This window comes from Camelus bactrianus, chromosome 12 (genome assembly GCF_048773025.1).
Source record: "Camelus bactrianus isolate YW-2024 breed Bactrian camel chromosome 12, ASM4877302v1, whole genome shotgun sequence".
Lineage (NCBI taxonomy): Eukaryota > Metazoa > Chordata > Mammalia > Artiodactyla > Camelidae > Camelus > Camelus bactrianus.
The window spans coordinates 37266565-37291430 of record NC_133550.1 but is presented as its reverse complement, the minus strand read 5'-3'; the positions used below and the strand labels follow the sequence as shown (position 1 = coordinate 37291430).

Sequence of the window (24866 nt, the reverse complement as noted above, 5' to 3'; positions counted from 1 at the left end):
CATTTCCTTAGCCTCTCTTAAGAAGCAAATTTATGAGTGATATTTTAGATTAAAGCTACTTCCCCCTGAGCCCTCATGTCCCATGGCCCACAGTTAGCATTCCTACTCAGGCCTACTTGCCCATCTACACAGCCCTGTAGGACAGATTTAAGAGGATCTCCACACCTGGAAACATGCATGCCTTCTTTAAAAAAAAAAAAATAGCTTAGATCCAACATTTATTAAATTTAAAAGGATATTTATAGGGTATGTATAAGATAGAAAGAATAACAGCACAATGAGCCCCTAAGTACACAATATCCAGGTTAAGAAATAGAACATTTTCTATTCCTTTCCCACCGCCATTATACCAATGCATCTTTGTCTTATATGGCTGTAGTTCATTCATTTGCTCTATAATATTTCGTTGTATGAACTTACTACAATTTATCCAATTTACTATTGACTGACATTGTGCTTTTAAATTGCATTTCCTTAACTACTGATGAGGTTGAGCATCTTTTCATATGTTTATTGTTCATTCCTATTTCTATCTCCTCTGTCTTTCGTGTATTTTTTCTATTGTTTGTCCTTCTCTTACTGATTTTTAGGAGTTCTCTCAATCTGTCTTTCATGTGTATATCCTGGTTCCTAGTCCACGGACTGTTACAGTAGTTAATATTTCCTGCCAGTGAATAGTTTGCCTTTCATTTCCTTCGTGGTCATTTTTGATGAAGAGACATTCTCAAACATAATGTAACAAGTGTATCAAAAATTTCCTTTATGCTTTACATTTTTAAAGTCTTGTTTAAGAATCCTTCATAATCCCAAGATTGCAAATATATTTTGTTATGTTGCCTTCTAAACGTTTTATAGTGTTGGCTTTCACATTTATCTATAATCTACCTGGAATTGATTTTTGTATATGGTATGATATAAAACTCAGTGTCTTTTTCTGTTGGGTAATTCAGTTTGCTAATGACAAGTACTGTGTAATAACCATAAAAAAATAAAAACAAAACAAAACAAAACAAACCCTCAGTGTCTTTTTTATTCATATGAATGACTCTCCCAGAACCATTAATTTCAAGATCTATTCCTTCCTCACTGTTCTGTGGTGTCATCTCCGTCATTAGATTTCCATATATCTGTGAGTCGGCTTGGGGAGTTCTATATTCTGCTGCATTGATCAGTCTGTCTATCCTTGCAATGATGACACACTATTTTAATTACTAAAGCTTCATGGTAAGTTTTGACATTTTGTGTGCCATACTCCCACATAGTTTTTCTCCATTAGGCATATTGTGGCTATTATTGGCTTGCTGCTCTTCCATACAGATTTTAGAATCAGTATGCCACAATTCACAACTACAACACAACAAACATTGTGATTGTGATGACCTTAACTCCACAGATTAAGCCAGTGAGCACTGACATCTTCACCGTGGCTTTGGCAGTATGTCTCAATATCAACGGGACAAGTCCTCTCTTAACTATGGTTTTTAATGTTTTCTTGACTGTTTGGGGACATTCATTTTCCATACAAATTTTAGACTAAGTTTACTGAATTCTTCAAAACATCCAACTGAGACTTTATTGGGAGTGTATATATGTGGATTAATCTGGGGGAGAATCTACATTTTCATAAGGGATAGAACCATCGAAGAGCACAAAATGTCTCTTCGTTTATTCAGAACACCAGAAATCTTCTCTTGCTTTTATTTAAGTTCAAGATTTTCTCCATAAAAGTCTTGTGTATTCCATTTAAGTTAAAACTATTTGTACTTGTTGCTGTTGTGGATGGTGTTTATTTTAATTAAATTTTCAGGTTGCTTATTGCTTTGGTAGAAACTGCTATTAATTTTTGTACTTTCGTTTTGTTTTTAGCTACCTTGCTAAACTCTCTTATTAGTCCTAACAGTTTGTCAGATTTTTAAAAAATATTTCCTTCCAATCCTTATTTCTCTTATTTCTTTTCCTTTCTTCACGACGTTGGCCAGGACCTTCAGTACTGTGTTAAATAGCAGCAGGGATATTGACCCCACATCACATGCTCCCAGTCCTGTTATAACCCTTCACTGTGCTTTAAGTATAGGAGAAGGAGGAGGGGTACCCACGACAATCAGCAGGTCTCTTTTAGGTTACATAGCTTGCAATAGTGGGAGACATGATAAAACTTGCATCATATAATTCCAAAGACCTTGGTCTTTGCACTGTATTTACAATAAATGCTAGAATTTAATTCACTTTAATAACTATGTATTGATTACCTATTAATACAAATAAATACGTCACTGTGGTTCCCGCCTGAAATTTTAGTTATAATTTCATGGAAAACATATTTATCTAAAAAAAAAAAAAATACTGCTGATCTCATCAACTCCCTCCCAAAATATTAAAAAGCAAACTCTTGGAATTTTCTCAGCAAGGAGACTCCTCAAACAGATTCATTAACCAGAAGATTGAACAAGAACACTGTCATTTTTCAAAGCATGAAATTATCCAAGTGAAATCATAACATCAGTTTTATAAAAGGAATATTTTACTCTTCACTTGAATAGTAGGCCTTAAAACCTAAAAGTTAGTCATTTCAAGTTTGCCCTTCTTTCAGAGTGATATGTGATTACTCATAATGAGAAACTAGTGCCTTTGAAAGTAGACCATAAGAGGAAAAAGTCCTTTTTATTTTTTTTCATTTTCCTACTGACTGCACCAATGAAGGACCTCATTAATCAAGATGATGCCATTGAAAAGCTGACATGAGACACATCACCATGCAGTTGTCATTTTTGCTCTCCTGTGATCTATTTCAGTTTCATACACTTGTAAACAAGTTTTATCCCCTTGCACCCAATCAAGAATCTGCCTGCTTATCTTCAAGTATTTGAAAAGTATTGCAGGAGACGGGAGGGAAATGCATTCAATGAACATTTATTAAGCACCAAGGAGACTCTATGTGGCACTCAAGACTATCAAGGTATGGAGAAAATGTAATCATCTCCCTCACATATCTCCAAGGCCAGAGGAGACAGACAAAGTAAGCAGAGAAAAAAGACAAAGAGAAAGACAGAGACAAAGTAAGCAGGGATAAAAGCTGTAAACAAAGCCTATTTTAGAGTTTTGAGAGTACAGATGGATAATGTACTAGATATCTATTGCTGCAAATTTAGCAGCTTAAAAACCACATTTATTTTCACTAGGTTCCTGTGGATCAGATCTTAGCTATGGTACTCTCTACGGTCTTATAAGGTTACAAACAAGATGTCACCTGGGGCCATGGTCTCATTTGAAATTTGACTGGGGAAAGATCTTCTTCCAAGTTCACATGGTTGTTGAGAGCACTCAGTTCTTTGTAGGCTGCTGTAATAGTGGTCCCAGTCTCTTGTCAGGTGACATTGAAGGATGCCCCCCAGCTTCTGGCCATGTATTCTCCATCATTGCAGCTTGCTTCTTCAAAGTTAGCAAAGAAAAGAGAGACTTCAACAAGATGGGAACTGTGAATGTATATAACATAATCAAGTACAAAATAACCACATGTTCTGTTCAGTATAGAAGCAAGTCACAGGTTCTTCCCATACTCAAGGGAGAGGATCACATAGGGCATAAATATAATACAATGGTTCTGTCTGATACAGTTATTTACTCTGTCCTAGGGTGCTAACTGAGTACTGAAAACATGGATAGATGTCCAGATGAAATGCATAATCTCACAGTGTAAGAGAGCAAACACTAGCCAGAAACTTCAAATAATCCTTGGAACTGTTACATGGTGGGAAGAGGGTGAGCATGGGTTGAAAACAGATGCTAATCTTAGTAACCAATTTTCCAGAGCACCTACCATGGTCAAGTTTTTTTCAGAAGAGTTTACACATGTTGTTTCCCATTAATCTTCACAACAACCCTTAGTCTGCTGGGGCTGCCATAATAAAATGCCATAGAATGGGTGGTTTAAATAACAGACATTTATTTCTCAAAGTTCTGGAGGCTGAGAAGTCTAAGATCAATGTGCCAGCTGACTCAGTTCCTGGTGAGAGTTCTTTTTCTGGCTTGCATGTGACCAACTTCTCACTATGTCTTCCCTTGGCCTTTCCTCAGTGTGTTTCCAAGGTGGGGATGTGTGGAGAGGTGGAGCGAGGGAAAGGGAGGGAGGGAGGGAGAGAGAGGGATCTTCTTTTCTTATAAAGTGGATAATTTCATCATTAGAGTCCCATCTTAATGACCTAATTTAACCTTAAGAAGTAAGAATGGAGCAGAAGGGCTAGCATCAGGAATATTTAGGAGGTAGAATCTACAACACTAAGGCACTAGTTGAATATAAGCACTGAACGGATCAGGGATGATCAGGGATGATTCCCAGGGTTCTGATTGGTTAACTGAGTGAGTGATGGTGCCACTCACAAAGAGAGGTTATCAGATGACGGGGTGGGTTTGAAAAGGACTAGGAGATAGCTGCAGGTTAAGTTAAAGGAATTTCAATGAACTCAATTTTTGTTAAAGCAAGAAGTGAGGTCATCAACTAATGTGTAACGACTGAGGGGATGGTTGAGAGTGGATGGATGCAATAGGAAATTAATAAAAGGTGAAAAATTCATGGCTATAGACTCAGACCCAAAGGCAGCTAGAGAACATGAATTTGTGGTGAAGCCTAGCATTGGGCTCATTGCCTGTCTTTTATTCTGCTCCCCGAGAAAAGAAAATGCATAGTGGAAGTTGTTCAAGGATGGAGACTGGCAAAAGGGAGTATCAGGATAAGGGAGCATTTTTACTGTGATCATGGCACCCTGGCTGGGTAGGAGGCAAATAAAGCCAAAACAGAGAAGGAACTAGAAGAACCCACAGAGCACCAGACGTCAACAGAAAGTTAATTGTCTTCCAACTACATAGAGAACAAAATCCAAAGCCCTCACCAAGACCTACAAGATCTTACATAACCTTGCCCCTGGCCACCTCGCCAAAAGTCCCACACTGTAGCTTGATGAGTGTAATAGGTGTGGTTTTGCTGCATGATGTTGACAACTGCTGTTTCCTCTGCCCAGATCACTTTCCCAGGTTATCTACATTGCCCCCTCTGACTTCATTCAGTTTTCTCTTTTCATGTTACCTTCTTAGAGTGGCCTCTCTTTGACCTCTTATCTAAAATATCATCTCTTTTCTGTCCATCCCTTCACAGAACTTTACTTTTTATTCTTAGTAATTATCATTATTTGACATTATGTTATATATCTCTCTATGTTCTGTCTCTCCTACTATACTATAAGTTCTAAGAGGACAAAGATCTTGAATTATCTTTAAGTAATTCTTTCATATATTTCAAAAAAAAATCACAAAATTTTAATGAACACTGAAAAGTCTTTCATTCAGTCACCATTCATTCAGTCACCCCTCTGGAAGACAGACACATGTATTGCATTCTTGTGTATTTTTCCAGGTCCCCATGCAAATATGAGAAAATATAAAAATATGTTCTTAGCTTTCTTCTTCTTTTTTTTTTTTGCAGAAAAGGGCACATATTAAACACACAGCTGGGCTTGCCTTTCTCCTGCTGCAGACCTTTCCCAGCAGGGCAAGAGAAAGTCCTCATTTTACTTTTATTTCAGAGATTTAGAGTTTGGGGATTGCTTGATTTACAGCCAACTAGTATTTCATTATATAACCATATCATAGTTTATTGGACATTTGGGTGTTTTCTATTTCTGCTATTTAATAAATAAGTAACTTTGTACATGCATTATTTTATCTAGGTGTAAATATAGCTATAGACTAAACTCCCCAAGGTGGTTCAATGTCTATATCCATTTATAATTTTGATAGATAATGGCAAATCACTCCCTACGGGGATTATACCAATTTATACTCCCACCAGCCAGGTGTAAAAATAGTGTTTCCCCACAGTCTTGCCAACAGTGAAGTTTTTGCCAGTCTGAAAGGTGAAAAATGGTATCCTGGTGTACTGTTTTCACTGAGTGAAATGGCATCTCACGATGAGTGAAGTAGACCTTCCTTTCATATGTAAAGGTCTTTTATGCATTTATTTGCAGTGTTCTCTTCTATGAACATGAAATAAAACATCGCACTGTGAGCTGTTCTGGGCAGAAATGCATCCTTGAGTCTGCCAAAGGATGTAGATAAAAATGATGCTGTGGCTCTAATTGGGTGTCCATTAGCCTACTTGCAAGATGAACGTCTGGGCATTCAGGCCTGCCCACTTTGGGTCTAACCACACTCCTCATCCTCCTGTTATTTTTTATTCTTTGACTCAGTTTACCTTGGCTTATCAGCAACTCTGGCCTTGGAGCCACTCATCCATCAATGTCTCTCCTCCGTCTACTTATTATTGTTCAGATTTACTCTCTCTCATCAACTCCTTCTTGGAGTCAAGGTTCTAGGACCTGGCCTCTCCCTGCCTTTGTCCTCAGAGAATTAGGTGTTGAATACAGAAGATAAATTTTCTTTCCTTTCTTGCTCTTATTTTTCAAGCAGTAAGTGAAATCATTTGTAATTACCGAAGCAACGTCTTGGTAAATTCCTCTCTCTCAGAAATGTGGACAACTGTCACAGAAAATGACTTCCTGAACACAGATGACTAACAGATCAGAGGATGACAATTACCATAATGGAAGTGTACCTTTCAAGTCTTTGGGGAGCAACTTATAACCTGTTTTTGAACCTTTGCTATAGTATCACTGGGTTGTTTGGTAAATATTTCTTTTGTTCACACTTTGTATTATGAAAAACAATCCTATTGCTGCAAATTCAATTTAATTTAGCAAGAATTTATTGAGCACCTAGTAATGTTCTTAGCCTTATGCTAGAGGTTGTGGGGAAAATAGATGAAGTATATGATATACCCTTGCCCTCGAGGAGTGTGGGATTTTAGTAAGAAACAATATGTATGCAAATAACCCAATTAGCCTGGAACCCGCAGAGTGCAAATATGGAAAAGTAGGGAATACAATAAGTCAGCTGGATATAAATTATGCTCCAGATGCACTGGAGCATTCATCTACACTGGACAAGCCAAACTTGTCCCTTCCTTAGGACTTCTGTCCAGAAAGCACAACCTAATAGCTTCTGATGACTTCTGACCACTCAGGACTCAATAAGGCCTTCTGTACTGACCAGTCTAAATTATCCAGCCTTCTCCAGCACCAGTAACACTTTCTCTTATTTTCTTCATATCATTTCAGTCTCTAAAATTTTCTGGTTCATTTATTTGTTTACTTGTTCATTGTCTTCCTTCTCCCACCAATGTCAGCTCCATGAGTGTAGGCACTTTGGTCTATTCCCCTCTATGTTCCTAAGGACTAAACTAATGCCTGGTACATGGCAGGGACTCAATAAATCTGTGAACTAGTGAAACAAATGGATAAAATGAATGGGACTGATGTTAAGACAGAGGAGAAGAAATCAAAGTCTGCTGGTATTGCTGGGTATGACTTCATGGATCTGCTGGGAATTTGGGTAGTATCTGGAGAATTGATGGCATTTCAGTTGAAAAAAGAAGAAGGATCCTGACTGATTATCCAGTTATCAGGTAGGTGTCTTGCTGGAGAAAAAAATTAACAGGCTTTTAGAATTATTTCTTCTCATCATAGAGATGTGTCAAAGCCAACAAGATCCACTCTCAGAAGGGACAGCTGTGCTTTTCATAGCACTAATATACTGAAGAGTTTCCTGAATTGTGAAGGAAGAAGACAGGCTCTTGTTGCCACTGAGAATCCATAAAAATCCCATCAGGATGCCTGCTTTTTGCCAATGGTAGAACCTCCATCAGGGTTCAAAAGTGTATCTAATATTAGTAGAGGACATTAATCCAGAAATAAACTTCAAGATTTTGAAACCAGGAGTGTGAGGGAAGTTAAAGTTCACATCTCAGGGGATGATATGGCATTGTGATTGAGTATATTTTGAGAACTTATTTTCAAAGACAGGGTCAAGCTCTATTGTCCAAGAAATAACCTAGAGACACTGAAGTTCTCTTCCCTGCCCCCAACCATCCAGTTAATCACCAACTGTCATAAAATCCACCTTCTTATAAATTCCTTCACTCCATGTTTTCCCCAATGGTATTTCCTTTGTACTTCTCCACGGCTCTTACTTCGCTGGCTGCCATAGCCTCCTAACAGAATTCTCTGCCCTCACCTTGACTTACCATATTGTAGCTGAAAAACTTCTAAGAAGCAAATCTGACCATATCACAGCCCGGTTTAAACCTATTAAGAGCTTCCTACTATCTTGCGGATAAATTCCAAACCACAAGCCATGATATTCAAGCCTATTAATGATTTATCACTTTTCTGTCCTCCCAGCCCCACTCCTCAATATTCTCCCCAAACTTCCATCCTCAACCACCTGTACGTAGGGAATGCCTTGTTGGTCCCTAAACAACTCGTAGCACTATTTCTTGATTCTAAACATACATTCTTTTACCCTGTTGACCCTGCACCACCATTCCAATTATGCTCTTACCCAAGCAACTTTTCCATGTCTCAATGATGCCTAGAATCCAATCTTGGATGCCTAGTGCTCTGGGAAGCTTTTCTAGACAGTCTCCCCACTAGTTAAGCAGTATCAGCTGTTCTCAGTGCCTCTGCTTCCTACTGCTACACTTACACTCTGTCTCAATTCTTTGATTCCCCCAAACAGCCTGGGAGATCCTTAAGATCAGGATATACCTAATTCATCTTTTTAGCCATAGCATCTCACATAAGTCTGGCATGGTTCCAGTGGGCACTCAATACATATGTGTTAACTTCCAAAATAAGATACCCACCACAAAAGGCAAGAAGAAGACTAGAAAAGCCACGTTTGCCAGAAGCTAATGGTTGCAATCTTATAGTATCAGTCAAGAAAGTGCAGGTGGGTTGGGAAGGGTAGGATTGGATATAAAACTCTATGAGTTCAATGCTGTGAAGGAACTGAAGATGCAGCCAAGAATGATTTTTAAGTTCTTATTTTCCCAGCAAGGCAGCAGCTGGTGCCTGGCAGAAGGGGAAGAGTGTTGCCATGTCACTGAACAGCAATCTTGGAGTAGCCACTGAGCCAGCAGCCTAAACACTCTTCCCTGGGCCAGAATGGGGCTGCGGGGAAAAGGTGGCAGCGCAGCAAGCGTCAGCTGGAGAAAGCAGCAGAGGCCCTGGTAGCATACTGGCAGGGGAACTGCTTCTCCAGATGAACCCAGTTAATTAAGACTAATAGGGCACAAGGCCAGTCTGAAAGGCTAAATACCCAAATTTTAGTATGTAGCTAAACAAACACGCTGTCTTTAAAATCTCCCATGCAAAGAACCTCAACAACACCCTTCCTTTGCTTCCCACCACCTACATCCCACCAGCCATCACACCATGATCATAATATCTGATAAACATCATCACACGTCCCTTCCATCCATCATCCTTTGCCAGAACCTCTACTCAGGCCTTCAGCACTTTAATCTAGACTCCTTAACAGCCTACTAGCAGATTTCTGTGTACAAAAACAATCTCTTCAGTTGATCCCACATATTCCTGGAATTTATATTTCTATACAAATTGAACAAGTTCATGTCACTGCCCTCTTCTTAAGGATATTTTAAATCTTCTAATTGCTGACAGAATAAAGACCAATTGGTTAGCATTCTTAAGAAACTGTACCCTGACTTTCTCATGTGTAAAATGGTATAATGGTACTTACCTCATAGGACTTTTTGAGGATTAAAGAGTTAAAAATACATGAAGCTTTAGAATTGTGTCTGGCACACAGAGAGCACTCTATTAGTGTTAGTTATTATTAATGTTATATTTTTGTTAGAGTGGTCTCTGAGATTCCTTATGATCTGACTCACTCTAATTGGAGAAGCAACAGAATATGTATTAGTGCAGACACAGGAGTCAGACAGATCTGGATTCAAATCAAGAACTAGCTGTGTGATCCTAGGCAGATACCTCTTTAAGTCTGAATTTCCTCATATGCAAAAATAGAAACAATAATAGTTGCCACCTCAATAGATTATTCTGATAAACATAGTGCAGAAAGAGGAGTTGGTAAATGTAACAAAGAAAGTGTCTAAAAATTAGAAGGAGAGCCAGGAAGAATGGCTTTAATGCCAAAGAAAAATAATTCAAAGAGGAAGAATATGGTTAAATGTTTTAAATATTCCAGAAGAGTCAAGTTGGAGGAGTTTGAAAAGAAGTCTTAGATTTGACAATCAGGAAGTTGTAACTACTTCAGCAAGAGCAGTGCTAGAAAAGTGATGGAGACAGAAAGCTACTGCAGCGGCCTGGAAGTGTAGCAGGCAATTTACTTGAAAAAAGTTGCTCTGAGGTCAAGCTGCCCTGAGATCTCCATGTATATATGAACGTCGAGTCCCAGAATCACAGGCTCAGGGCTTGTCACTATCTACGAGACACGATCAATATCAATCCTAACAAACACATGCCCTGAATAGCATTATTAGGGGCGGGCCCCCAGCTTAAATGCTTTCAATATATTCTAATCAGCTCATCTTCACAACAACCCTACTAACCTCATTTAAAGGGGAGGAATCAGGCTAGCTAGCAGCAGAGCTGGGATTCAGTTATTCTGGCTCCAGACGGAGTGTATCTGTGCTCTGTGTTACACCCCTCACTTGAATTCAATTTAACAAAAAGTTTTTGAGTGGCTATAAGGTGAGAGAGATTGTTCATGTCTCTTAAGAGATGCGTCAGAGAACAAAACAAACGAGAACCAAAACATATCTTGTAGACATATAAACTTTAAAAATATACCTGGCCTACAACATTGTAAATCAACTATACTTCAAGAAAAAAGGATTGCACTTCATATTCATTAGGAAGAATATGAAGGAAGGAGGAAAATGTTGTACTCAAAAAATTATATATATATATATACATATATATACACACACACACACACACCTGGCCTAAAGGGCTCCAGTCTTTTCAGTTATATTTTCTATATCATTAGGTGTGGACAGCATGTCAAGAACACGCTATCAAGGATGAAGCTGGTCAACTTTCCAACCTAAGGGCGGTGCCTTTAGTTGCTTTCACCTACTGAAAACCACTTTGAGGGATGGATCCCTACTAAGAAGCTATACTAAGGAGACAGATGATATGGTATCAGAATGGTCCCCAGATGTCCAATGAAAATTCTGTTAATCCATTAGCGACTTAAGAATATGTGTTATCAATGGTTCCTCCTGTATGGGGACAATAACAGGCAGTGACTCTCTTCCTAGTGACTAGAATCCCTTTCCTTTACAGAAAATCTGCTCCCCTGACCATACCTGTGGGTCAATTCTATATCTCCATTGCACCACCTCCTCCCTGTACCTTTTATCTGACTGCACTTCCACTCCAGCCAATGACTTCAGCTTTCTATTGGAACAGTAGCTTCATTGCTCAGGGACAAGTGCTCTTTAATCTTTTGGTCCTCCCCTGCTAAAGCTTGAAACCTATGTTGGTTTGTGTTTTGTTTGTTTTTTAGTTATCAGAAGTTTGGTCAGAGCTTAACACTTTCAAGACTCCTTCATGAAGCCTGGTCTCTTTTCATATCCCAGGAATTACTGCCCACTTCTGCCTTTAGGTACCCACTGTAACTTGATTCAACTTATTTATTCTTCCCCCATGAAATTTTCTGAATGGTCTTTTTGACCTTTGGAACCTAGGATGGTGACTGACAGAGTAGCTCCTGAGTACTTAATAAATTATAAAGGAACTGATACAGTGCCCATCACATCACAGTTTTCACTAAATGGTATCTCTTGGGTATATGAATAAATGTATGAACAAATGAATGAATAAACAAACTTAGATGCTAGATGTTTTCATCAGGGAACAAAATGCATAAACTGCTAGAATTTCCAAGGAAGACCTGGTGGGTGGTATGTTCTAAAATCAGTAGTAGGAGCTGGTTCTTTTTGATGTCTAAAAGAAAAGAGAAAATTATCAGTCGACTTGAAAAGCAACTACTTTGCATAATTATTTTATTAATATTATGAGTGATGCTGGGCCCATTTATTGTAAAATGACAACCAGTTCACAGAAATTGCTTGGGGCCGGTTTGGGGATGAAAAGTGCTCCTTTTCAATGTGTGCTTTCATGTGCCTTTCACAGGGGCAAGGGAGAGACAAAGCGCTAACTTGGATCCTGTTTAGAAGGATCCATTCGTTATTAGATACTCTAGCCTCTTTCCCTGAAAGCCTTGAGGCAAGGGACAGACTACACAGAGAATACACGTCCATAATGTAAATCAACAACTGGCCAAAAGTTAAAATGCTTCCAAAGGAGGAATCTATGGAAGCCACAGTAAGACAAAAGAGAGAAGTCGCAGTCACAGTGGAATAAAGGCCAGCTGCACGATGTTACCAGCTGCACATGAGGCCCCAAGAAATGGGAAAAGGCAACCTCTATGGTGAGGGAAATTGCAAGCCAATGACAATTGCAGCCATATGAACCCCAGAAAATCTTGTCTTTGCCTTTCTATCACCTTCACTCTGACTCTCAGGGCCTTGAGAATTCACTTTCTTTATCTTTCACTCTTTACTTAATTTGGCTACCTGACTCTCCATCTTGCAATTCCTGTCTTGACTATCTGACTCCAGCCCCCAGCCAATTCCTGGCTAATTGGCCCTGGGTTTAGCTCTCTAGCTTTTGCCTGTTTCAGCCACCAGCTCTCCCATATTGCTCTTTCTCTCACTTCGACCTCATCTGAAACTTGACACAAAAGGGAAGTAATTTAAGCATTTTCTTCCTCTTAACTTCTAATTGTTTACTTTGTGTCAAAAAAAAAATAATAACAATAATCTTTAGATCTGAGAAAGCAGAATTCTACCAAGAAGAGGGAAATGACCAAAGCCCAGAATACGTCAAAGACTGCAAGAGAGGAAGTTAAGAGATAGAAAAATGTTTCTGTTAATTCATTTATACCTACTTTTATCTAAAATAGAGCTAAAATTATTTTCAGATACAAAACTTTGTAACAAGTTTAGAAAAACAGGCAAAGAAAAGACAGCTTATAACATTTGGATCAAGTTATCAATTTGAATGATGTACAAAATGTATTATCATAAAGTCTGAGTAACTTGCCAGAGGTTAAGCACAAATCTGGCCTTCAGATTCTCCTATACATTTTTTATTCTACTTTTGTCACTTTAATTTATGTGATAAAAATTTACTACTTTATTATATTGTTGCCATAATAAGGTTGTTGAAAGTCCCATCATGTCCCATTTCATGGTATCAGTGGCATGAATCTCACTTTTTCTTCCTTTTTGTCTTCATCATCTATGGGATAATATAAAAGAGACTGCCTGGAATAATCTTGGGCTATCAAGCCTGACTCAAAGAGCCTTTCACCAAGATGGTGTAAGTCCCAATGCTAGAGTCTTCTATAGTCTCTTTCCTGCTCACTTTTTTTTTTTTTTTTATTACCATGGAAACCCATGTGATTAAATGGAGGAAAGTTCACAGAAACAATCTCATTCTGGCGCTTTAGCTAGTTCTTTGTGGTTCCAAGATTTACACCACCACCAGTTATGTTCAGCTTTGTGTTTTGAACATCTCAAATTATGTACAGTTTATATATTTATATGTATACCTATCTATCTATCTATCTACATCTGTGGTAATATTTACCTATGAGAAAAAAATAAGAACGGAAAAACAGTTGAGACTGCCAAAAGAAGAAAAGTAGAGCAGGAAAATATAAAATTCTGGGCATCTGGCATCCTCTGCCTTGAGATGATATTGCCAGGCACCTGAAGACGCTAGCCCTGGGGAAAATGGAGTAGCCATTATTGAGTTTCCAAACGATTTTTGAAATTCCTCAAGATTTTAATGCATTAACATCTCCTTAACCTTCTCCTATGGTTAGACATGTTGGTGATCTCCAACTTTCCACTCTTATGAATACATCTCCAGTGTACATCTTTACTCCTGAAAGGTTTTCCACATTAAGATATTTCCTCTGAGAGAGATTCTTGGTGGAATGAGGAGCTTCAAGTCTGAATTCAGATATCCTCTTTTTAATCTTTTTTTTTATGTTTAAAATTGTTTGTTTTGTGGGGGAGGTAGTTAGGTTTGTTTGTTTGTTTGTTTGTTTAATAGAAGTACTGGGGATTTAACTCAGGACCTCATGCATGTTAGGCATGCACTCCCCTCCTCTTTTTAATCTTATCTCCACCATTCATTAACTGTATAGAGGGAGACAGATTACTTTACTTCTCTTTGTCACAAGTTTCCTCTTTTACAAAATTAGGATAATATTAGTGGCCAATGCTATGGATAGGTTAAGAAATTTAGTTAACATGATATCTATAAAGGGCCTAGGAAAGTGTCTGATACATAATGTATACTCAATAAACACTATTATAACTTCTTACTTGTGGAGGTTAAACTATGAGCCTCCCTGTTGTCTGTGAATTCCCAAGCACAAAGCTTTCATTGTATTTGTACCTTCAGATCCCAGAACAGTGTCCCATGCACAGCAGGTATTCAGATGAAGTTCCATGAGGGCTGGGACCTACCGTGTCATTGACTGATGAAAATTCAGAGCCTCTAAACAGGACCTGACACCCAATAGCACTCATTACATTTTTGTTGAATGGATAACTGTAGACCTAAACGTAAGTCATCTGAAACTCATGAGGACCTGAGCAGGAAACAGTTCATTACACCTGCTTTTGTTGCTTGGAACGCATGGAGTATAAGACTGGGGACAGGTAAGTTTTAGGTGTCTGTGTGTGTGGCAGGGGCAAGGAGGAAGGGACGGAGCTCTGAATAAGCACAGGATGCAAGCTGGAGACTCAAGGAGGAGGCAGAACATGCTCAGAACAGAGGGAGCTGTAGGCTTGCATTGGGAAGTGGAGTGGCAACCAGGGAGACCCCAAACTCCTGGGGACAGGGCAAGTGTGGAGAGAAGAGCAGATGAGGATAAAGGCAGGTAGATGTGTGAGAAAGATAGACTGCTTCTTTCTTCTAAGATAGCCAAGAGAGAGGAACAATGGTCTTCTCTAGGTTGCTGACACAAACTGTGAAAAGGATTATTTAGGTAGTTTTTACTGAATTGAGGGACGTTGGCACAGTGGAAAGAATGGGGTGCAGGGGTTGGTTAGAGCAAGTAGACTTGATATGCAATTCTGTCTCTGCCACACACCAGTACAAGACTTGACACTGAGCCTCTGTTTCCTGAGCCTCAATATAGAGCCAATATAGCCTCCCTTTCAGGGTTGTGGCGAGGGTTAAAACTTCCACTGAGACAGGGAGCTTGAAGCTTCTCTGTTTAGTGCCTGACACCTAGTGGGTCCTTAATAAATGGTAACTAGTAGTATTGAAATTAATCATAGTAATCAGGCCTCACAATAAAAACTGACACAGGGCTTATCAAACAAATTCTCCCCACCGCATGAAAGAAACATGAGAACAAGCCCAAATTAGCTTCCTATTTTCCAGCAGCAAGCAGAGGACACTGCTGAAGGTCACAGCAGCCATCGCGTAGAGAAAGAAAATGACACGGAACACTGGGTCTCTGCTCATCGCCAGTGAATGCCCACCCAATTAAGCAGATTAAACATTCACTCCTTGTGATGAAAAAGCCCTGTGCAGCTGAGCTAGGCCGCCTTCTCTGCTTCCCAGTCCAGAGCCTCTCTCTTGTTAAATCACCCTTCCTTTCCCTTCCACAGTCAGGAAATAATTGGCACTTGTTTAATGCCAAATTTACATTTGTTTTGCATGGGAACAAAATTTGCTTGCAAACAGCTATGTGTGTGAGCAAATGGGCATTTGTGCTGGTAAATAAAATAGACATGCAGTTTTCCAGTTTGCAGATGTATTATTCAACAAAACAAGCAGCAATAGCCTTTAATTTTCAGTTACTCCTAAGTACTTAGGCACAAATCGTAGCAGAAAAGCCCTTTTTATTTTTGTCATTTATGCCCATTCCTGAGGTTTTCACATTTGTTCTAGATGCATATGTTATCAGAACTGACTAGATTTTCAAAACTTTTAGATTAAATCTCTTCAATGAAGCCATTTACAGATTTCACAAATATTTGCTGAGCACCTACTGTGCTGGTTTGTAGGGATTTAGTGATGAATTCACAGTACCTGTCTTGGGGAACTTGCAAGTCATGGAAACTGATTTGTAAATGGAATATGACCGTAAGATAAGAATTACCCTAAGAGAGCTCTATTTGACAAGTTAGGGAGCAAAAACAAACAAAAAACCACAAAATAATTGTTTCTTCCTACACAGTTGGAAAACAGGATATTTGATTTTAGCAGGGAAAGCAAAGAAAGAAATGGGTTTCCCAGGCTAAGGGAAAGCATGGGGAGGTGTGAGGATCCAGGATCCTGTGAGGGCTTTTAGTGAAGGGGACTCAGTGTGCCTGGAAAGGGCTAGTGGGAGGATATGAAGCTGCATTTGGAAGGGCCTTCAATGCCATGGCGAGAATTTGGACATTATCAATGTTTCTCTAACTTTAAGATGCATATGGATTACCTGGAGATTCTGTTAAAATATTCTTTTAATTCCACAGATTTGGGATGGAGCCGGAGAAGCATTTCTAACAAGCCCCGAAGAAGTGGACTTCTGGTAAATATTTAACAACTGGCTCTGGGGCCAGAGATCAGAAGAGCATTTGCCAATTCCCCTGGTGTAAATACAACCACCACGGCTTATTTCAAGCTGTCAACACTATGTCAACGAAGGTGAAATGAGGAAGAGCTTTCTCAAGCCTGTGCAAGCTCGCAGCAGGACACCACATCTCCGAGGTGTTGCTGGCCCAAGGATCCCACTTTGAATAGGAAGACTCTAGTACAGTGCTTCTCAATCTTGGCTGCACATGAAAATTACTGCAGATTCTTTAAAAGTCAGGAAGGAGAAATACAGAAAACAAGCTTCTCCCAGCCTCAATTCACATATTCAGCAAGGATTCTAAGACACAGTGGCAAAGTGGTCAGAATTGCTTTATATTTTCTCCTCTTTGTTTCTGTTCCCTCTTGTTTCAACTCCCTCTCTCCAAATGCCTAGAGCTCTTACCCAGCTTCTCATTTTGCTAACAAATGTTGGTTTTCCTTCTTCTTCTAACAGCCTATAAATTCTATTTTCCTTAAACATTTTTCTGTTTCCAGTCTGCTTAAGAAAAAGAAAACCTTTACTTCTCCACTTTAGACTCTGGCGGGACATTGCCAGATATGCAACAATAAACTGTTTCAGTCGGTGTTATTATAATATAGGTATTGTAAGGCCAGCAGAGCAGGATATGATTGTCATTAAAAAGATATTTTATTATACTCACAGATCCCAAAAGAGGAGGTACACACCACACTATGGGAAGCCACATGAGAATGCATGGAGGTAGGTCATAAGGGAGAGAGGTGGGAATTGTGGGCAAGAGCATTTATCGAGGGAAAGAAAAGACAAGGCAGAGTTCGCAGGTTGAGGATTGACTAGTTTGAGTAATTTCAGGGAGTTCTGGAGCAGAGGGGCTGTTCCTGGTTATCCAGTACCTGCCTCTGGGGTGATTAGGGCCAGCAGATAGTGGCTCAGACATTGAGAGCCCAAAATAGGAAGGTGGTTGGGGGTGTGGACTCTGGGTGAGTTGGTTTTCATTTGAAAAGCATGTCCCTAGGAGGAGAACTTCTCTGGAGTAGGAGGTAGAGGGTTGACCAAGAAGGCAAGAGGTCAAGGTAGGGTGACTCAGACATATTATCAGGTTGTCCAGAACAAAGCATGTCTAGCATATGCCTGTAGGACAGATATTAAAGCATCAAGTTTATAGAAGCTAGAAACACGGTTACTACAAACTCCGAATAAGGTATACTTACAGCCCATTTACCTTGAATTTTAAGAGTAGATACCTTTCTAAGGTGAATGACTCTCTTCATTGTTGGCGGAGTCTTTAATACATCATTATCAGCATTCACCCTCTTATTCAGTTCAACAAAACCCAGAGTGCCTGCTACATGGCAGGCAGAGTGGTAAGTGCTGAAGACCGGGAAGGTGTGCCAGCAAGAGGGAGTGATGGAGGAAGAACGAATACAACACAGTTTGGGTCGTCCTGTGCCTCGTTATCTAACGGGAGAGACCAAATGCAAACAGCTACTTAGAAAGCAAGGCAGAATAAATTAAAGCTCAGGGAATCTACAGGAAGATTTAACAGGTAATCCCTGTGGGATGGTGACTGTCTCAGCTAGTCTTTGACAAGAGCTGTGTGGGAGACAATTAACAGTGGAAATCACTCACAAACACCAGAAATGTGAATCTTCTGTGGTGTTGACTGAAAGGAGGATGATTTTCCCAGTAGACCAGCGCTCCAAGTAGTATGCAGGGTGTTTTTGTTCTGAGAAAATCAAAAAGTTTAACTTGTAATTTTGTCTAGAGTAAAAGCTACTTCCTCAGCTTGAGGGTCAGCTACTGGAATGCTGGAGGGCAGGTTGGATCAGTTAGACTATGTTGGCAGAAAATAATAGAAAAACTGCCTCATGGTAATTTAAAGCATGAAGATATGTATTGGTTGCATAGTAAGAAGTAAAAGGTAGGTCGTCCTGAGGATGTTTTGGTATTTGTGGCAGATGGAAAAAATGGCCACAATTCTTTGTACCTCCTCCCATCAAGAGGGTGAGCAGATTACCAGCTCTTGGAGTGCCTTGCCTCTTTCTTGAACTAATAGAAAGCAGTAGAATTGTTGGGCAAGTTTTGATACTGAGCTTCAAAATTCTTTATTCACTTTCACTTTCACACTTGAATTCCAACTAATTACTATAAGCCTGGGCTGACTTATGGGAGGATGAGAGGCCACATGGAGTAGAAATGGGCTGTCGCAGCTGTGTGCATTCTCCACCTCTGCGTCTCAGCCAACTCTCAATTGACCTGGCTTTCTGGACTCAGACCAACTGAGTCCGGAAAACCCACCTAGCTCAGCCCAGCCCAAACTGCCACCTATAGAATCTTGAGCTAAATACATGGTTATTGTTTAAAGCAACTATATTTTGGAGTGGTTTGTTATTCAGCAAGAGCTAGCAGATACAGCATCTTCGTGATGTCATCAGGAAGTAGGATCTTTCTGCCTTTCTCTCCTGGCATCGACAGTGTATTGTTAGCAATAGCTCCACGGCTAGGGGATGGCCACTGCAACTTCCAGTGCCACGTTCCTATACTATGGCACCACAAGCATGAAAGAAGGGAAAGAAAAAAGACCTCTCTTACTGGTCCAGCTTTTCACAGGAGCATAAGCTCTCTCAGACAGCTCCTAGTTAATTTTATTTTGTGTCTCACTGGTTATGACTGATTCACATACCCTCTCTAGGCAATCCCTGGCAAAGGAAAATGAGATAGTGTATACAAAGTCATTACATATTGACAACATGTTTGGCTTACGATTATTTGGGGTTTTTTTCTCCTGTTTTTGCCTCTTCTTCCCTCTGGTAATAGTCCTCAATTCACTACTTTCTGGACAGGATCAAGTTTAGTCTAGAAAAGTTATGAGATGAAGTGAGTTTTGAAGGAGGGAAGTGATACTATTTAGATTGGCTATCAGTGAGAGGAAGGCCCTTTGATGTAAAAGGGAGAGAAAAATGAGCTATGAGAATGTGCACAGTCTAAAAAAATTATCATAAATTTAATAACAGTTTATATGTAATGAAAGTCAAGTGAGATGAGCAGTAGCCAGGAATTCAAGAGAATTGGAAATTAATTTTACATGTTTGGCATTGGCATATGATTGGTTTGGCATATGACTGGCATTTGATTTCAAAGTGAAAAATATTTGCTGCTCACAAGATTTCTAAACAAAGTAGATAAATTGACCCAGGCCTCAGAGTGAAGCATTTGACACTGTTGAAGGCACGTCAAGCATTTGATTTGTGTGTAGACATCTAGGGAGAAAGTTTGAGTGTGCATACACTTTGACGGCCAGAAGGTTTGGGAAAAGGGTATTTTATGGGACAAGCAAAATGGCAGAGAACATCCTACTCATAAGACCATTAACTTGTTTGGTATCTTTAATGTTATCATTCTGGTAACAGAAAATCTATACAATCACAGCACACAACTTGCTTTCTTATAGTAATATCCCCAGGAGCCAGATAATCTAAATAAGGCCAAAATGTAGTATTATTTAAGGAACAATTTATAATTGGGATTCCAGTAGCTGACAACTGAGGTGTAGTTATTTTCTGCAAGAAGCTGTCAAAACAAGGAGTTTTCTATCACCTGTGGAGCAAAATCAAATACTCAGAGGCAAAAAAGAAAAGAAAAGAAAAGAAACCTCAGAAAAGCATATATTATATCTTGTTTGAGTTAAATAAATATTCCCCCACTGAATTATTTTAGATAATCTGCCATCCTGGGGTGAAATATGGGCACAGCCAGTAGCCTACATTCATAATATGAAATTAAAAGTAATTTGATTGTGATTGAAAAACAAAACAAGTTTAACTCTTTAGAGGTCTTCAAGGGGTTGTGATGATAGGTCTTTAATACTTGCATTGCATAGAAAGAAAGATTAAACTCATTATATGCCCTACACTTGGTGCTTTTTTGAGAGAAGGATGGAGAAAGGGAAAGAAGGAAAAAGGGAGGGAGGGAGAAAAGGAGAAAATACAAATATGAATAAATAAAGTGTGGGTCTAGAAGTCAAAAAAAAAAGTTTCAAGAACACAAATCTGGGCTCCGTGTAAGGAACAACTTAATGAAATTTCAATCTTGGCCTCAGTGGGAATTGGTTGCCTGGAGAAGTCAAGGGATGCATGCCACTTGAAGTATGCAAAGAAAAGATATATAGTCATTGGCTAGGAGTGTTACAAGAAATTCTCATGTAATGGGTGAGAGCTGGACAAAGTGATATTTAATATCCTTTCTAAATCTGAGATGATCCACGTTATTAATATATACAATACTGAGTCACTTAGTTACCAGGACCAGGACCAGACCTAGTCAAAACTGTAGATGAGCTGACAGCTTGCCCCCATGACCCAATTCCTACTTCTTCCTTTCTCTATGTCAGTCATTTTATTTCAGTGTCCCCTTTACTCTCAGTACCAATTCTCCCTTTCTCCTATCCCATACCAGTATGTCACAATAATCACTATCTCCAGAGCAAGAAAGAAAAGCAATCTAATTAACTCACTGCCTTTTTGTGCTAGAGACTAGTGATTCTCCCCACCAGACATATTCCCATTCTGAAGGGATCACAGAGGAATACAATGCTTAGAGCAAAGGAATGAGAGAATCACTAAGCATGGTGTTCCAGACACCAGCCTTCCAGACATGCTCTGCTAGCAAAAGATACCTCTTTTCCACCCTCAAGGCTTATGGCTGACCACCCACACTTGAAGTCTGCCCTATCAGAATCTGAAGAATATTTGGCAGTCACACATAAGCTGTCACTGATGAGAACTTTGAGTTTGGTTGTACAGTTGGTGTAATAGCATAATTATCTCTCCTGCTCCTTGTTTCAGGTAAACAATTATGACTCCAGTATCCATTCATATAGGTAATTTGTGCTTGATTTATACTTGCTGACACAACTAATAAATAGTATAAAAATTCACAGACAAGAGTGACTCATATGCCACCCAGCTTCTTGGAAAAACAGAATTTATTCAGGTTCTTTGAAGACCTTTCTAACCATACTTAAATGGTAACATTTTCCCAGATACTCATGACCATACATGAGAAGAATACACCTTATCTCAAGAACATATAAATAAAACCCACCCCAGTGTCTTGGCCAAATCTCATCATCTCTTCCCCGAACACCTAAAGTAAATTCCTAACTGTAGTTTCAGTCCTCTGCAATTCAATTCCCTCAGTGCCTCCGGTCACTTCACTAGGACACATCTGATCATGTCACTTTCTGCCTACAAACCTCCAATGTCTCCCTATGGCCAGCAGAATCAAGTCCAGACCCTCTAGCCTGCTACACATAAAGCTATCATCGAAATCCTATTGTCCTGCCAATCCCAACTGTAAAATATCCAGCCTAACTGTTTATTCTATAGCTTATTATAATACCCCAGAAATGTCAACAACTGCCAGGTAGACTCTCATTCCTGCAGCAACATGAGAAAACAAACGAACAAATCTTTGTTAAGCTGTGGGTCCCCATTATTTTTGGAAAGTTTGATCACAGTATGTTTTTTAAAGCCCTTTATAATTTATTCCATTCTCATTTCCTGCCAAATACCACCTTTTTTCACCTGCATATATACTAAATGCTGAAGGCACTCTTCACTCCTCTGCTAAAAATAAATTTATAATAAATAATAATCAAATCTTATTGCACTTCGGGTAAAATACAGAAATGCTAACATCCAACAGAGTCTTGCATGATCTCCTTCCTTTTCATTCTCCACCTAATCTGGAGGCCAACCACACTCATCTTTCAGTTGCTCAAACCCTCCACATTCTTCTTTGCTCAGGACCTCTCCCTGGACATATTCTCCCTAACATAGGCCAGGCTTTTTCCTACTTCTCCTTTGAAACTCAGGCTAAACAACACTTCCTCAGACTATCTTCTCTACTACTCATTTGGTTTTCCTTGAAAGGACTTATTATCATTTAAAATTCCAATGGAATTGGCTGGATTATTTGTGTTGATCGCCTCCTCTATGAGGACAAGTTTCAAGTACATATCCAATTCATAACCTGCAAGAGGAACCAATATACATTTTTGAATGAAAAAATGATTAGATGCTGAAGAATGAACCATAATTCAAAGCCAGCATTATGAAAACATCTCCCCTCTCCCCTTTTTTCCACAAGGCTTAATTTAGAAAGACTTCAGTCTTCTTAAAATTAAATATATACTACAAAATCTTTCTTAAAACTGAGGAGACATTTCTTGGGGAAACTGTTGAGGCTTCTCACACCTAAACAGCCTAATTACTGAATAACAAGATTGCCCCCAAAAGTCATCTATTAAATCACTTTGTAAGTAGGTTCAATAATAATATTTTTGAAATCAGTTTGTGCCAATTGTTCATCTGTTAGGTATTGTTAAGGGTTGAGCATTTAAATATCTCACATGGCAAGTCTCAGGTATATCCTTAGAGCTGTCTGGAAATTTTATTACAGGATAGTGGCGTTCCTTGTGTTAGCTCTCTGACAAGCAGAATCAGGACAGAAGAGAGAGGACTAACTGGCACTCTTAAACTTCAAGCTATAGTGCAGAGTTTATTACACTTACCTCATAGTGCTGTGAGGGTTAATTAAAATAATAACGGAAATGCCTAGAAAATGCTGTTGCAGGCATGTAGTAAATGTCAGCTACTATTATTATTTATCAGGTTGTTGTTATTATCACCATGCCTCTTAAAACTGCATGTGGACAGCATTATTATGGAGCTAGTAACCACAGAGCAACGATATTGCTGGGATGGTCATTTTTTGTGCAACTGCAAAAACTTTAAAAGCTCCCTATTGCCAGTGACTCCCCATTGCCAACTGGATAAAGTCCCAGTTTTCTAGCAGGGCTTTCCAAATCCTTTGCAAACAATGGTCAAAGAACATGAAGATAGAAGAGGAATTGCAAAAGGTCAGTAAACACTGAATTAATATTTGCTGTCACTGGTACTCCAAGAAATATAAATTAAAACAATGGCATGCTATGTTTCACTATCAAATTAGCAAAGTTAATTTGTGATGTTTGTGATAATTTTGTGATAATATTTACAGTGGGTGAAGATACAATGAAGGAGGGCTTCTCATGTTATCTGTTGCAGAAGAATGATTCATTAAAGCAATTTTGAAAAAATTAATAGTGCATATCAGGAACCTTAAAAGCATTCTTAGTTTTTTACCCAATGATTCGATTTTTGACAATAATAATTATTAATATTTGAGCCAACTACTGTGCTGAGTACCTCATATACATTATCTGATAAACAAAACCTAGGAAAATAATGCAAAAATTAGAAAAATATTTGTGCAGGTAATGGTCATTACAGCATTGTTCATAAAGTCAAATACTTTTTTAAAAAATCCATCAACTAAGGAATGGTTTCATTTATTGCAGTAGATTATGATACAACCATTGAAATTATGACTATGAAGAAGGGATAATATAGAATTATGTATTAGTTACAATGTTATTTGAAAAAAGCACTATATAGAATTGTGTGTATGATTTGATTTCAGGCCAAAAAAAAAAAATTGTTTAAAGCATGGGAGAAAGACTGGAAAAGAAATACATCAAAAGTTAGCAATGATTTTCACTACATGAGATTATGAATGATTTAAAAATTTTTTCTTTATACTTTTCTAAATTTTCTATTTTACAATAAGTATATAACAATATTTTTATAATTAGAAAAAAACATAAAATTCCCTAACCAAATCAAATACACTTCTCAACAACAGTCTTCCACCATCCATCCCAGACCAATTTTTTAGACTCATCTCATGCCAAGCCTCCACACTCACCCATCCTGAACCTGATTTAGATAATACATTTTTATATACCACTGTCCCTTTCCAAGTATAAAATTTCCTTTATGGTGTTCCCTTTGTCCCATTCCCTCCATGACTCATCCTTTGATCCCTTCCCTGCCTCCCTCCCCAAATGTCTCTTCCTCAAATAAACCTTCCTATCAGGCAATAAAGCTTGACTCTTCTTGTGAGAACTTACTGCTCCTTGGACACACCTCCAGCAGCACTGGTCGCTCCATTCTATGCTACAATTCGTTAACCTGTCCCCCTCACAATAGTCAGCAATCTTTTCATGACTCCCTAGCACCCAGAGCAGTGCCAGGCATGTGGATAATAGTGTTACAGTAAGCTCAAAGTCACTCCACAACACAGAGATGGACAGGAGAGAGCCAGGAGGGTCTTTGAAATAAGAATGAGGGATGTACAAAACATCTATTACTACTTGGTTAAATATATTAATGCCACTTTTGGCAAAA

The 24866-nt window shown here is 38.9% G+C and overlaps 1 long non-coding RNA gene across 1 annotated transcript in view; it reads right to left on the bottom strand.

The window, feature by feature from the left end:
* Window positions 1–3264: 3264 nt before the first annotated feature.
* The window catches only part of LOC141579512 (uncharacterized), a 36951-nt gene continuing 15349 nt past the window's right edge, over window positions 3265–24866 (bottom strand). Inside the window, exon 3 of the long non-coding RNA XR_012511049.1 lies at window positions 3265–3429. This is a non-coding gene — a long non-coding RNA (uncharacterized LOC141579512). The remainder of the gene's footprint in view (window positions 3430–24866) is intronic.